The following is a 14,196-nucleotide window of genomic DNA, read 5'->3' as shown; positions in this document are numbered from 1 at the left end:
TCATTAAGATGAAATCACAACCCCCCCCCCCCCCCATTTCTACTGTGCGTGAATGACTTGTGGCACTGATTGACTGTTTTCCTCTGACGTCATCACTCGCTGTGCGTGACGTGGGCTTCTGTTTGTTTAGACCAGCCCACATCCTCAAAGAGGTATGAAAAGTGTAAACAAAGGATGCGCCAGCGAGGCGCCGCTGGGAGACGATTTGGTACCCCGGTTGCCCTGGAAACAGATTTCTGAGGCACATTACTGGAAACGCTGAGAGGTTGGCCTCCCAGAGCGAGACGGCAGCGAGCTGACTGACAGACGCAGACGGAGGGCGAGGAGCAGAGGTTCATAGGCCGCCACACAGATTCAGCCATTACCATTCAATACATGCGTTATAAGCGCTTGCTATTGATACTGGGAGCCTCCATGGACCAAAGGCATGTGGAGGATTCACGTGGAATCCGTTCTCAAAGGGATTCCTTTCACGTCAGGCATCAGGGGTTGTGAGACTGCCCCCCCCCCACATTACACCTCGGTCTGACACTTGGTTCCTGCCCAGATCTCGGCCTGACGCAGCCCCAGGACCAGCCCAAAGTGTCGCTTTGCGTTTCTCACTTTGCATGGGTTCATCTCGGCTGGGGATTTAAGCAGGAATGTGTCATCAGGGGTTTTGGGCATGTTTTGTTTTGTTCAGCATGTTGGGCTCCATAAATACTGAATACCGTGTGTGAATTTTTTACCAGCAGGCCTGTGCTCTGCCGTAACGAGTTTATTATTAACAAAGAGCAACAAACAATCCCAGCGTTGTCTCGGGATCATCCAGATTCATGTGACTGTGTCTGATCCAAGGCAAAAACATCGCCTATAGATGGTCCCGTATTTTAACAATAACACATTCTCTCTCCTGAAATCAAGTCATTTCTTTTCCGTCTGTGAGACGGCTCCTGTTAGCTTCAGCCTAATGACCAACCAGAGCTTCACTTGACTGAATCCATGCTGAAGAGACTCGAGGCTCGTAAAGTCGTTTAATTAAAGAACGACCTGTCGGATCTGTGCATCACGAAGGGCTGAGACAGATGCTCTCTCTCTCTCTCTCTCTCTCTCTCTCGCTCCCCCTCTCTCTGTGAAAGGACAGGATAAAGCAGAACAATCTTCTTGACAAGATCTGTCTGCCTTCCTCATCCAACAGTTTCCACACAGCTATTAAAATGACTGGCTCAAGACGAGCGAGGCTCCATCCTGGCGCCGCCCACGCTCAACACAGACGTGTCGATAATTCGGCTGCTTTTCTGCGGCTGTTAATGTCACCTCTCTAGTATCTATGTTTGTGTGCAGAAGTATTTCATAGGAGGGGTTGAAAGACGCCCCCCCCCCCCTCAGTGTGGCTCCGCTGTTTTCATCGATCCTCCTCAATAGCCGAGGAGTTGTGGAGCGACTGGGGGGCTCACCTGGAAACAACACGCAGGCTTTTCCAGCCACGCTGCTTATGTGCACTGGAGTGGAGACAGAATATCTACGGCCCCATCGATTCCTCGTTTCTTTATCTCACTTAATGACATTTTCGCTCTATAACTCAACTCCCGGGGGCACTTCCGGAGTCCAGCAGGGACGCAGACCTTGGTGTGAGCTTCTGTGATGAGACGGTGCAACACGCAGCGTGAGGAGTGTGAGGAATTTAATGAGGGGATTCTGCATTGCTCTGGTGCCAGTCCACGACACACTGAAGCTATTTTAAGAGCCTGTGTGGCATACAAGAAAAAAATGCACATCATACACACAGCCACGATGCAACACACACATGCACACATGTTGCACTACTTCCTAGGTGCAGTATGCGAACCATGGGTGGATGAGCAGCGTAAATGCCCACGAGGATGGATGCTGCTCTTCAGCTCGGGGCATCTGTCAATCACAGCCACCCTTCATCAGAGAGAGCAACCTGATGGGCGTGGAGCCTTTCTCCATCAATGAGCGCTGAAAACGCACCGATCCCCAGTCGAGAGCCCGGCATGCCCCACAGTCACTTCATCTGCACACACTTAAATAAAATGGCTCTTGCCGGCTATATGCATCGTATTAAACACTTAAGACTGCGTGCAGTTTGTTAAGCAATTCCTCTTCAAGCGAACGGTGCACCCATCATGCTTTGCCTCAGATCTCCATGTCAGGATGTCTCCCCCCCCCCAAGTTCCCCTTGGTGTGCACTCACCCAAACCCTGCACGGCGCACATACTGTTCCCGTCCGGCTCCTCGGTGACGCTGGCTCACAGTCCCAGCTCTCACAGGCGCGTCTGACTGAATGTTGAAGCCACAGTTGTGCAGCTGTCAAAATGATGCAAGAATGGATTCAAGATTGAATGCAAATGGTTTATCAGTTTTATTCCTTTTTAGTGCAATTTGGATGCATGTTCCAACAGGAGGGGGGACACCGGCAGAGCAGGAATGCTTTTACTCTGAGATATTTATGCAGGAAACTAATCTCTTACTATCTCGGGGGCTCGTGCGGAAAATGAACGCGTGATTGTGTTGATACGTCAGTGAAATATCGGAATTTTCAAACCGCGTTTGTAAAAATCCCTTTTGAGATGTGGGCAGACGTGACCGGTTGCATCAGACCAGACACAGATTACGGCTCATTGATAGGATATAAGACAGGATGTGCGTGCACAAACACGGCTTCATAAAAATGACTAGCATGCAGTCTGTCAGGTTGAAGAACACGTTAAAGTAAAGCTACACACAAAATGGGTCCAGTTCTGTAGCAGGGTTAGCATTGAGCTAAATTCGGGTCATCGTTTAAACTTAAATGCCTCTCGCAGGAAAACGTCACATGTTTGGTTGGGTTTTATTCTAACATAAAGAATGAGTGACAGAAACATGCTCTCATTGGAAAGCATCTTCTTCACTGGTCACAGCATATCTCTCCTCAGACCCATCATGCTGTGTTGAAAGTGTCCCATAGCATTGGTGGCTGTCTTTTATTCACAGCTGCGCCGTAGTCGGAGCTACTTTGACATTTTCTCTGAATTTTTCTTCTTCCATTTTTAACCCGAGCTGTTTTTGGCACATTTGTCGTTTTTCTCAAGTTAATCTACAGTTACAGTAAAACATGGCCTGAAAACAGAATCATTATTTAAAATACTATTTTAATGAATGGAACATGACCTGTATTTACTGTAACTTGTTCTTTTAAAGAAGACATTTTGGAAACAGTGTCAATGCCCTCAGAACATGTTTATGCATTTCCTTCTTTTGCTCTGGAACGTTTGTCATATTTAATCACATACCTTATATATATAGATAGATCGATAGAAAGAAAGAAATAAATAAAAAAGAAAGAAAGAAAGAACTGACTAATTAATAAGATAGCAGAGCCTCACTGAAACTCAACCTTCCCCCAGTGATGTCAAATCCTACTTGATGAATGCAAAGTTATTTCCTCCAAACGGATCGCCATGGGAACGGCGCTGTAGCTATCTCCTCTGTATGAGAGTGTGTCTCCCACAAAATACATCAGCTAGGATTCACAGAGAGACATAAAACTACCGTGATAATAGAGCACAGCAGTGGCTAGATAATTATGAGGAGTGTTTTGTTTATCATTCCAGTCGTGTCTTTTTCACTTTGAGTTAATACGCAGATGGATATATTCAGCAGCTCGGACTGAGGAGACAACAGACGATGGAAAGTCAGACTCAAGATGTGGTCATAGCTTTAAGGGATATATCTTTACTGTGTGAATAATGTAGGGAAAAATAAAACAAGCAAACAAATGCATGCTATTCTCACTGTGCATAGATTGCCACAAGGTCAAACTCAGTTTTAAATTTGTCTAAATCCAAATTGTGCCCGTTAGCTATAATATATTCAACACCTTTTCAGGGCAGCCACAAATCCTGCTGAAAAGATGCTAGAATAAATATCGGGGAGCAGAGGAGGGGGGGGGGGGGGGGGGGGGGGTCATTGACTCTTTTTTCAGAGCTGAAAATAATCAGAAGGATGAAAATGGCCAAACAATTTGATTATCTTAAGTTAAATAGAAACCTGTGCGTACGTTCTACACACGTGTGTAAGCTTCACGCCAGTGATTTCCATTGTCCATCACATGTTTGCACTGCCTTCATTCAGCTGCCGCTGTTATCACTTTGGAACCATTTTTAGAACTCTGTGGGGCAGTAAACACAGTTTCCATGGTAACAACGCTGAGACACACATTGATAAGCGGATTGAAGCAGCTGTATTTCTCTGATGATAAATCCAACCTCAAAAACTGAGAGGTTTCTGAGGGAGAGCACAATTAATTGCTGCCAATATATTTGGAAAGTGGGATCCACATGGTAAGAGCACCCTTTGATTTCTCGTTATGACGCACATAACTAATGACTCTCCTCTGCGTGTGTGCCAAAACCACACGCTCAGCATGAGAGCAGGCACAAGTGAGCAACAATTTCCAATTAGATTTTACTTTACAAATATACACATTAATCTGCTGCAGCTGCACTCATCACGCAGGAGAGAAAAACACGAGGCACGGTTTAATTTAGCATCAGTTAATTGTCTAAAGCAGTGAAAGGAGAAGCGACGTAAAGAAAAAGGTCACAAATAATCACCCAGAGACTCACAAAATGGACGTTTTTAAACAAATGGTGAATAAGATTCAATGTTTAAACAATTTCCTTATTTGATTGCTTTTTTTTAAAGAAGCAGACACACAAATATGCCATTGAAAGCTTGACCTTCGATGTACGCGTTATTAACTCTTGCAAATATCTTTAGTCCAAAAGTTACGCTTTTTGAAACAGCATTCTTATTGACTGGAACCACATATTTAATGCTTTAAACTTGGGAACATTTGAGCAGGAGTCTACATTTGCAATGTGTCCCAAAGCTTCCAGGGTTATGAGCTGACACTGAGCTGTTGGGACACACAGAGACTAATGGTGTCACGTAAGAGAGCAGCACGTCGCCCCTCCATGGGCGTCTCTGTCCTAAGAGGGCAGCACGGCAAAAACAAGAGCACTGACCTAAAAAAACGACACACTTTAACCCACAAAGCAATGAGGATGGCCGAATCATCGAATGCACGTTGATGCAGGTGAACCAGATGCAGGTGAACCAGATGGTGAAATACCCCGCCAACAGCCATGAACTGGCCAGCCTTAGGTAGAAGAGTAAAATTAAGCACACACACACACACACATACACCTCAGATGCTTCTTTCTACATTGGTCATTCTTTGGCTGTGTTTGTGGATCGATGTGGACGAAGCTCAGTGAGACTCATTCCCGGATGCGTCTGTTTTCTTATGAAACGCCGCCTCGGGGGACAATAATGGCACGGCTGGCCTCTGTCTGTGACCCGGCCATGCTCCTCTCGTCTTCCGGGACGGGGCCGCAAGCAGAGAATGCACCAGTAATTCTTTTTTATTTATTTTATTTTATTAAATTGACACGTCTAAAGAAACTATTTGGGGGGTTGCTCCAATGTGCTATATACTGTGATCAGGTAAATGTTCAATGGCTTCAATAAGACTTTGGTAAAGTAACTGAAGGTGGTGATGAATCCGTTAAAAGAAAACTGTTCTCAATATAAAAAAAAGACCAATCTCCTTTTATAGAGCGCAGCCACATGCAGGAATCCCATAAACACTAACACTTACCGGACATGAATATATATAACAAACCTGAAGAGCACATGAAATGTATTTTATAGTGATTCAAAATAACTTCCTGTCTGTGTCCCTTTTACAGCCGGTAAATGTGAGTGAACAAATGGTTCGCCTCGTCTGCGCTTTCCAGTGGAGAGCGAGAACTGTGTCAGCACCGGGGACATGTAGATAAAATCCATTTGGAAAACGAGTAATTAATTGAAACAGTGCAATGAGCAATTGGTGCAGCATTAATGTGCAACTGCAAATGTCCTCCTGAGAATCCTGTTTGCTGGCGTGAATTGAAAACCACATTGAAACGTCGCCATTTAGAGGTCACCAAGCCTCCAAGTGAGAGAGCTGTAAGAACAGGCATTTATCTCTAATTAAAATCGGCATTGTGTTCGCAAACCACACGGCAGGGAAATGATGATCAAGGTTGGTGGGGAGTAATCGACCTGCAAATAGACGTGACAATTCACTGCTAAATACAAACTTGAGGGATGCTACCATTTAATTTGACACAGTTGCCTTCAGGAATGCTGATGATTATAAAGATAGCGAATCGTTTTATAAAATGTATTGAAAGTTAAATGCAATCATTTGCACACAGTAAAAAGAAATGGACCCCCTTCTTAATTCTGCTATTCTGTTTGTGCCTCATATTTAACAGTTTTGGATTGTCAGACAAAAAGTGAATCGGGGGTTGATTTGTATTTTTACTGATTTTTGAAGCCATAAATGGGTTTTAAGATTAAAATTTCATGTTTTTTTTTCCCTGACCTCGTTCTGGATCAGATCCAGAAGACATTTTTCATGATAGTTCAAATCGGAGCCCTTTATGATGTTTGGTGAGTGAATTGAATGCAGATTTTACAAGATAGGATTTTTGGAAAACGCCTCCATTATAAGTAAATGGCAAAATACTTCATATTCCAGTAAATTAATACTTACACCTTGGATCGAAAAATTATTGATCGATCGATTGATTGATTGATTATTTATTTATTTAATAAATAACAGCGACATACAGCAGAGATTCAGAGTCAGCAGGAGAGCAGCTGCCTTTCAGATCATCAAGTCTCTTGTCATCCAACAACTGGATGATTTCCCTCAGGTAAACTCAAGCACACCTTTCTCTTAATCTGTCACACAACATAACAGCAGACCTCTGGAGAAATATGACTTTCAACATCAGTGATACAAAAAAAGAAATCACATTAATGGCAGTGGTTAATTCAACATATCTACTAATAACTCATCTGTGCATGGACCAACAGCTCAGGCTTTGTGAGGCACTTGAACATGCAAATGTTTAATCCATCAAGGCTGATCCAAAACCATCTGATGTGTGATGTCAATCTGGAGAAGATTCTGATTAATTTAGAATCACAGTATACCAATCGGCCTTCGGTCTGCTGTGCAGAACAAGTGTGGATTTAATCAGCACCTTTCATCTCGTGGGTTTAATTATCAAAACACTGAATTCTGAGTCATGAGGGATAGCAAATATGACAACACTGCAAATACAGTAATACATTACCCTTTATACACATACACAATTTAGCAAAAATAATAAATAAATAAATGTAATTGCTTAATGGATAAACATCTTCATCTTCATATGAGATATTACTTTTGTAAGGGGTGCGAGGCGTAGAAAAGTACATTTCAAGTAAAACAATAGTGCTTGAATATACTTTTGCAGAATAAACTGATATTCCTGAATCGACTTTGGAATACTTAATTTTCTTTTATATGAAATTATGATAAATCACACATTATATTCATCAGCGTGTGTTTCTACTTATTCTTCTCTCTCTCATGTCGCATGTTGATAAGAACTTATTTGGAACAACACAGACCATAAAGGGCCTCAAGAAAATACTGTCAGGTCTGCATTGTGAGGACACAACAGGCATGTGAACAAAGACGGGCCACCATAGATGGAACCACAAGATGGCAGCAGAGTATAGATCGGTGCCAAAGTGTCAAGCTTTCACTTCAGTTAGGGAGAAAAGGTTTTTTGGTCTCACAAAATCACATTCATGAGTGAAAACTAAAATGAACCATCAAATGTGACTTTGATGGGCGTGAGTGACTGATTTGCTCCCTGCCTGTGAACATTCCTGCCAGCCAGCAGGAGATGGGAGCGGTGCAGGAATCTAGCAGCCGCTCACGTCACAGTCAGGGCAGAAAAAGAATCGGGTCAACATGAATCAGGTCTACATCACTGTAGTCTCCTTATGGTCGCGATGCATCCGCTACGCAACGCTGCAATGACCCAGCTGTCTCCGGAGGCCGAGTCACAAGGCCGTCCACAGTGGCTCTTTGTTTTCCTGTCAAGTTCCCTCCCAAATCTTTCCAGTTTACATCACCAGGAGTCAGAAGGCACAGGATGCAACACAGCTTATGCTCGTCTCCCCGCTTTGACCTGTTCACAGCTTCTTCTCAGACATGGAGCAGCGGCGATGCACCCTGGTGGTGACTTCCTGGATATTTCCAAATCCAAATAGGAGGGGGATGAGCTGCTTGACGGAGGTCTGCGCTCTCTTGCTTTTCTGGTTTTACCTAATTTGCTCATCTCTAAAGTTCACAAAGTGTCAATGATCTACGTTTTTTTTTTAAAGTATTAACTAACCCTTCAGCTTGACCTCAAACATGAAAGTCAAGTTGTAGATCCACAGATTGTCCTTGCAGTCAATAAAACCTTTCTGCGTTAAGACGTATGTGTAGATGTTTCATTTGGATATTTCCATGCTGAGCTGTAACTTTTATTTGCTGAACCATGTCTGTTCTGGGAAAACCATCCCGTGTGTGGACAATAATGGTCCACAGCTTTAGCCATAAAACACAAAGCACCGGATGTTTGCTTGTTACTGAACATGTGTTTACCCCAACAAAGATACTTGGAATGCCATGGAAAACAAACCCAGGAATTTTAATGGAGATGTTTTGTGTGATTTTGCTAATTTGACCAGAGGCTTTTATTCCCTGAACGTCTGACGCAGTATCACGAGCCGACGCCTTGCAGGCCGGCGCTCTCCCACCAAGTCATGCAGGATTCGATCTGAAGCAAGAGGTGTTTTAGAAGGTCTCTCGTTTTGAGCCCGTTTGGGGCGTCTGTCTTCGTCTCAGCTGTTGGTAACCATGGCAGCTGCCCTGTTCGGTGCAGCTCCTCAGCAGCGTCTTTATACGTGCGATTAGACGCTGCAGGATTCTCTCAGTCGTTCTGAACTGCCTGACTTCTTGCCAAGTAGCATTAGTAGAGCAAAAACGGCTTCCACAAATGTTCCGGTCTTCGGCTGAAAGTCCTGACATTCCTTCTTCAGCAAGAACAACACACAGTTCTACTCCGTCTGATACGTTACCCACATGTGACGCTGTTCGTTTTCACGAGTCGACCACTCGATAAATCACCGGGTCGAAACCTGGCAGGCTTCAGCACGTCTTTCTGATTCACAAATCTTTTCCAGAATGTATTTCAAATGGAAATTTCCAGTATTTTATTTCACCTGGATGGCATTTTAATTCCACGAGAAACTCGAGTGCACAGTCACAGAATCGCCCGCGACAGCAAAAGCTCTGCTTGCACCAGAACCTCTAGCATGACTCACACTTGACTTTTTAGCGAGGGGAAACGCGTAGAACATCCCTCCTTTCACAGCTGAGCCATGGCAGCTCTTCTTGATGTGCTCCGTTTTGTTGTGGTCCACAATGGTAACAGTTGCATACCTGCTGTCTGTCGGCTGCAACAGCCTGCACAGTGCTGGGATGTTCCGACGCGGATCGCTGTTCACGCACAGACAGGAAGTCATGAAGCACACCGTCCAGCTCCATCTTATGGAGAGGAAGACTTCTAATCGGTGCACGGATAGGAAATAAGAGATGCTCAGATCAGACCGGCGTATGCAGGGGAAGATTTATTTTTCCACGGCGCAGATGTGAGACTGTTTTTACTTTCATCAAACCACCAGAAGACGATCTCAATTATTCCAGGCTCAGTATTTGTTTCACATTTATTATCATTAAGGGCAGCATGGTGGCGCAGCGAGTCGTGCTGAAGCCTCACAGCAAGAAGGTCAGAGGTTCAAATCCAACTCGGGGCCTCTCTGCGAGGCGTTTGTATGTTCTCCTCGTGTCTGCATGGGTTCTCTCCGGGTTCTCCGGCTCCCTCACACCACCAAACCCTGCAGCTCAGGAGGATTGGTGATGCTAAATTGTAGGTGTGAGTGTGAGTGATTGTCTGTCGGCCCTGCAGTAAACTGGCGGCTTGTCCAGGGTGTACCCCACCTCGCGCCGTAGACTGCTGGGATTGGCTCCGGTAGATCCTATGACCTGGATTTCGGGTAAGAAGATGAATGAATGAATGATCATTAAATTCTACGCAGTAAACTAACCCCAGCTATGATTGAAAGAATTATTGCAACAAAATAATTCATCTTTTTCTAAAAATGATTTTCCACCCATTTCCTAAGTTGCAGATTATTTATTTATTTAGCACCTAATTATTACATTATGTTACTTTATTGTTTATTTCTTAATTTTGCTGAACAAACCTTCAGAACTAAAGAAAAGATCAGAGCTCGGATGGCTTTCTGGTAAACGAACCACCAAACTGACCTCTGACCTCTGATAAGACTTCCTTTAGCCGTCGTCAGCCTGTTGCAGCTGACCTGATCACGTGTTATCTGGTGATCGATAACGCACAGAAACCTCGCTTGGCTTGCATTTTGAATTTGGACCCTTTTATTTGCTTACATTCCTGACATGAGATGATCTGAACGGTCTGGGAGGGAGGATCAGAGCGGGGGGAGTCCTCCCATGTAATCCCCTCTGTGGTGACGTCACGCAGGCTGCCTCCGAAGGGACGCGGTGTTGAATGTTTGCGCAGCCGGGCGGCCAGTTTGCATCCGAGGACGCAGCAGCATCGTCGCTGGGGGGTCAACGTTCACCGCAGCGCTTAACTTCGGACGCTCTGAACAATGGGTGAGTCTAAAGCGACGCGTGAGACAGTTTGGACATGTTGGACATGTTGGACAGGTTGGACAGTTGGACCGACACGAGGACGCGTCACACTTTGTTTTTGCGGCTCCAACTTTCGTTGCGCACCGATCATCCGGGTTTATTTTAGCGTTAAAGTTGCGGCTGCAGCAGCGCGCCGTTGACCGGACCCGGTTTCACGAGGCTCCGTGCTGGATTAGGGAGATTAGGCCGATCGGGATTCCGACCTGTCGACTCTTTTGAGGTGTTAAATCCGGATCAATTCCAGCTGAATCTGTTGCGATGAGCAGAACCAGTTCTCAGTTATTTCAGGACTCACTGGTGGAAAAACAAAACTCGGAGACGACGCGTTTCATGACTCAGACGCGCCACCGCTGCGTTCGTGCGCGTCAAACAGTGTTCCTAACCTGCGTGTGAGCCACTCATCATCGTGCGTGTTTAGAAACAGCCTTGAGCCTGTAAAGGAGCAGCAACCTGCGGACCAGATGGGACGGCACACTGGGAATAACGCCCCCCCCCCCCCCCCAAAGCACCCCCAGCGCGTCCTCCTCCTGCGCTGGGATGGACGGCGAGAAGGAAAGTTTCCAGCTCTGGCCGTTCAGCGGGTCTGAGTTCTGTTTTGTGTATTTGCTTGTCTGTCTGTGCAGCCGAGGCGATGGACGAACGCTTCATCAACGCTCATTAATTCACCCCGAAGCTCCTCACAGAGGCGTCTTTGTGCTCCTTTGTGCCGCTCCAGCGGCTCTGAATGTGCAGAGGGAAGTTCTCGGAGCAGATACCGTGTGAACCCCCCCCCCCCCCCCCACTCCCCACAGTCCCCTCCGAGGATATCGGTCTGCGTGGCAATCGACTGAAGCTCCTGTTTTATAATCAAAGCATCCCCGCGGCCGCGTCAGAGTAAAACGATGCAGCTTGTTGTTGTCGTTGTGAATCAGCTGCAGGAAACGTGTGTTTTATGTGTCGGGGAAGCTTCGGCCGCCTTCGTGCGACTCTTTGGCCCAAAATAAACCGGATGTCTTGAAGCTCGTGGATCTGAAGATGTCTGACTGGATTTTGCAGCGACCTTCGCCTCTCAGAGGGCCCAAATGGTTCTGAGAGCTTCTGCTCCGTCCTCGCGGTGAACGCTTCAACAGTGGGAGGGATGTGGGAGGGTAACTTGGCGTGCGTCTGCTGAGCTCGACTCAGAGCGAGTCATTCTCCAAGAATATCTCATTCTTAGAGTTATTCCTGTGACACTTTCCCAACAACTTTCCCAACAGGCGACATTTGGTTGTCGGGGAGCCGATCGATGAGCGAACAGATCTGAAGTGAGAATGTTGGCCCGGTGATAAACGATCGTTGCATGTGACGATCATCCCCCCTTTTAACGATGAAAAGCGTGACGTGGATCTGCGATGCGAGCTCGATTGATTTTCCTTGCTGCAGTTTGTGCTTGAGAAGAAGAAAGAGGAAAGAAATCAAACAGATTGAGTTTCAGACGCATTTGAAAAAGAAAAAAACAAACGTTCAGCCTCTGGAAAATGAACCATCATGCAGGTTATCTGCCTCAGGTACCGTTGAGTTATGTTCCCGACGTGCAGATCTGCCCCGGGTCGGCGAGCAAACGCTCTGACCGCCGCGTCCGCTCCGCTTCGAGCCAGATCCTGATTGTGAAAAGGGGAAGATTGTTTTTCCTTCTGGAAACTCCTGAGCCTTCTCCTCGGAGTGACTCGGAGTGTTTTGCGTTCAGCGGGGTGGTCTCGTGGAAAAAGATCGCAGCGGATCCAAGTGTTGCATCATTGTTTTTGAATAGTTCAGGAGAACTGGAGTAAATCTCATCTGACAGCGGTGAAAGTGCCTTTTAGACGCATCGGCCGTTACTGACTCGGGATCTGCTCAACTGGAGATGAAAACCCGGCGCCCAATGCCGCGATCGAACCTCCTGACTGGTCAGAGATCGACCAACGGGAGCTGGACCGCGTCCTTCTTGAGGATGTTGGTTTTTCTTCTGTACTGGAGTGCTTTGCATTCCTCTTCCATCTGACTTGGGATGTCTGGACGGTGTCTGATTGTGCAGCCCCTCCCCCTCCCCCATCAGCAGGGATGGCTGTCACCGACACACGAGGTTGTCTGCATGCGCTCTGACCCTGTCCTGACTCCCAGGAGAGGAAAGGTCCTTGACAGCAAATGCTGTGCAAGCGGAGGCATTTCTTTTGCTCTTGAAATCAACAAGTTGTCAACTAATGGCCGAGCAATAACAAAGACCCAGATAAGTTCCTCGCTGTTTTAGTTGACGCGTTGTGATTCTGTCCTCGGAGGTCAAACTGCAGGTCGTGAACGCGCTTCTGTTTCCGAGAGGAAAAACGCAAGACTGCAAAAATGAGTCACCGATGGTCGAAGGGTGCCCCAAACGAAATTCACTCTGGTTCGTGTTTAATTGTCTGAATAAAGAAATCCCCCGAGTCTAAATTGGTTTTTCATTTCCTGTTTTCATTTATTAATTACACCAAATATGCTCTCTGATGTAGCTGTTGCCATAGTTACATAATTTCTTGGCCTCCATTTGGCATAACATATGATGCAGCCTCACCAGTAATTATACAGTAGGCAAGGCTCCCATAGTACTTATTGCAAATGTGCGTCTTTATAAAGAAGACCCCCCCCCCCATCCCTTGCTTCCATTGCAGTACCTCTGGGTATCCTGAGAAATCTCCCTCGTCTTTCTCTCTGGGTCTCCTTTCCTTTCTTTGTTTCTCTCAGGCCTTTCTAGTCTTCCAGAAGAGTCTTTTTAAGTAGTCGAGCTTAATAACTCCTCCGACAACAAGGGGGCCATTGAGCGTTGTGACATGAAATGATTGGAATAGATGCTTCAAGCATGTGCCCTGGCCGTCACTTTAACTACAGACGCCTATTCACTGTGGAAGAGAAAGGATGTGTGTGCGTGTGTGTGTGTGTGTGTGTGTGTGTGTGTGTCACGTGGTGGAATCAGGATGGCATTTAAATGCCTGAAAATACCTTTTATATGCAGAAGACTTTGGGATATGCGAATGCAGCTGGACCCTGGATACAATGTGGTCTTTATCTTATCAGACAACCACCCACCATCCTCAAGGTTAAACTGTCAAATACATGCATAATAAGGTCTTGAACATGCACACGGAGGTCAGGGGTGATATTTGCGGGCCGAGCACCATCCTGTATCCATGTTTTGTTAACAGTCAGATGATTGTTCCGGATGGCATCTGAGAAATCATCGGTTCACGAAGCGAAGCGGCCTCCAGCTGATGAACGTTCAGCCACTCATTCAACAGGCGTTCGGCCCCAGTGCGGGACTTTCTACCCCCCCCCCCTCACATGGGCTGTGGTCATTGATCAAAAAGTCAATCAGGTTTTCCCTGAATGACCTGAATTCTCCTGACCGGAAGCAGGCAGATGGATCGTAATGGAGTCATTGAGCAGCAAGACCAGAGTCACAGACGGCCCCCGGAATTGGCTGTTAAAGATTCCAAGTAGATTTTTGATTTCTTTCCTTACCCTATAATCAGAGAGGAAGGGGGGGGGGGGGGGGGGGGGGGTTC

This window comes from Brachionichthys hirsutus, chromosome 12, assembly GCF_040956055.1.
Source record: "Brachionichthys hirsutus isolate HB-005 chromosome 12, CSIRO-AGI_Bhir_v1, whole genome shotgun sequence".
NCBI classification, from domain to species: domain Eukaryota; kingdom Metazoa; phylum Chordata; class Actinopteri; order Lophiiformes; family Brachionichthyidae; genus Brachionichthys; species Brachionichthys hirsutus.
This window is presented reverse-complemented; position numbering follows the sequence as displayed.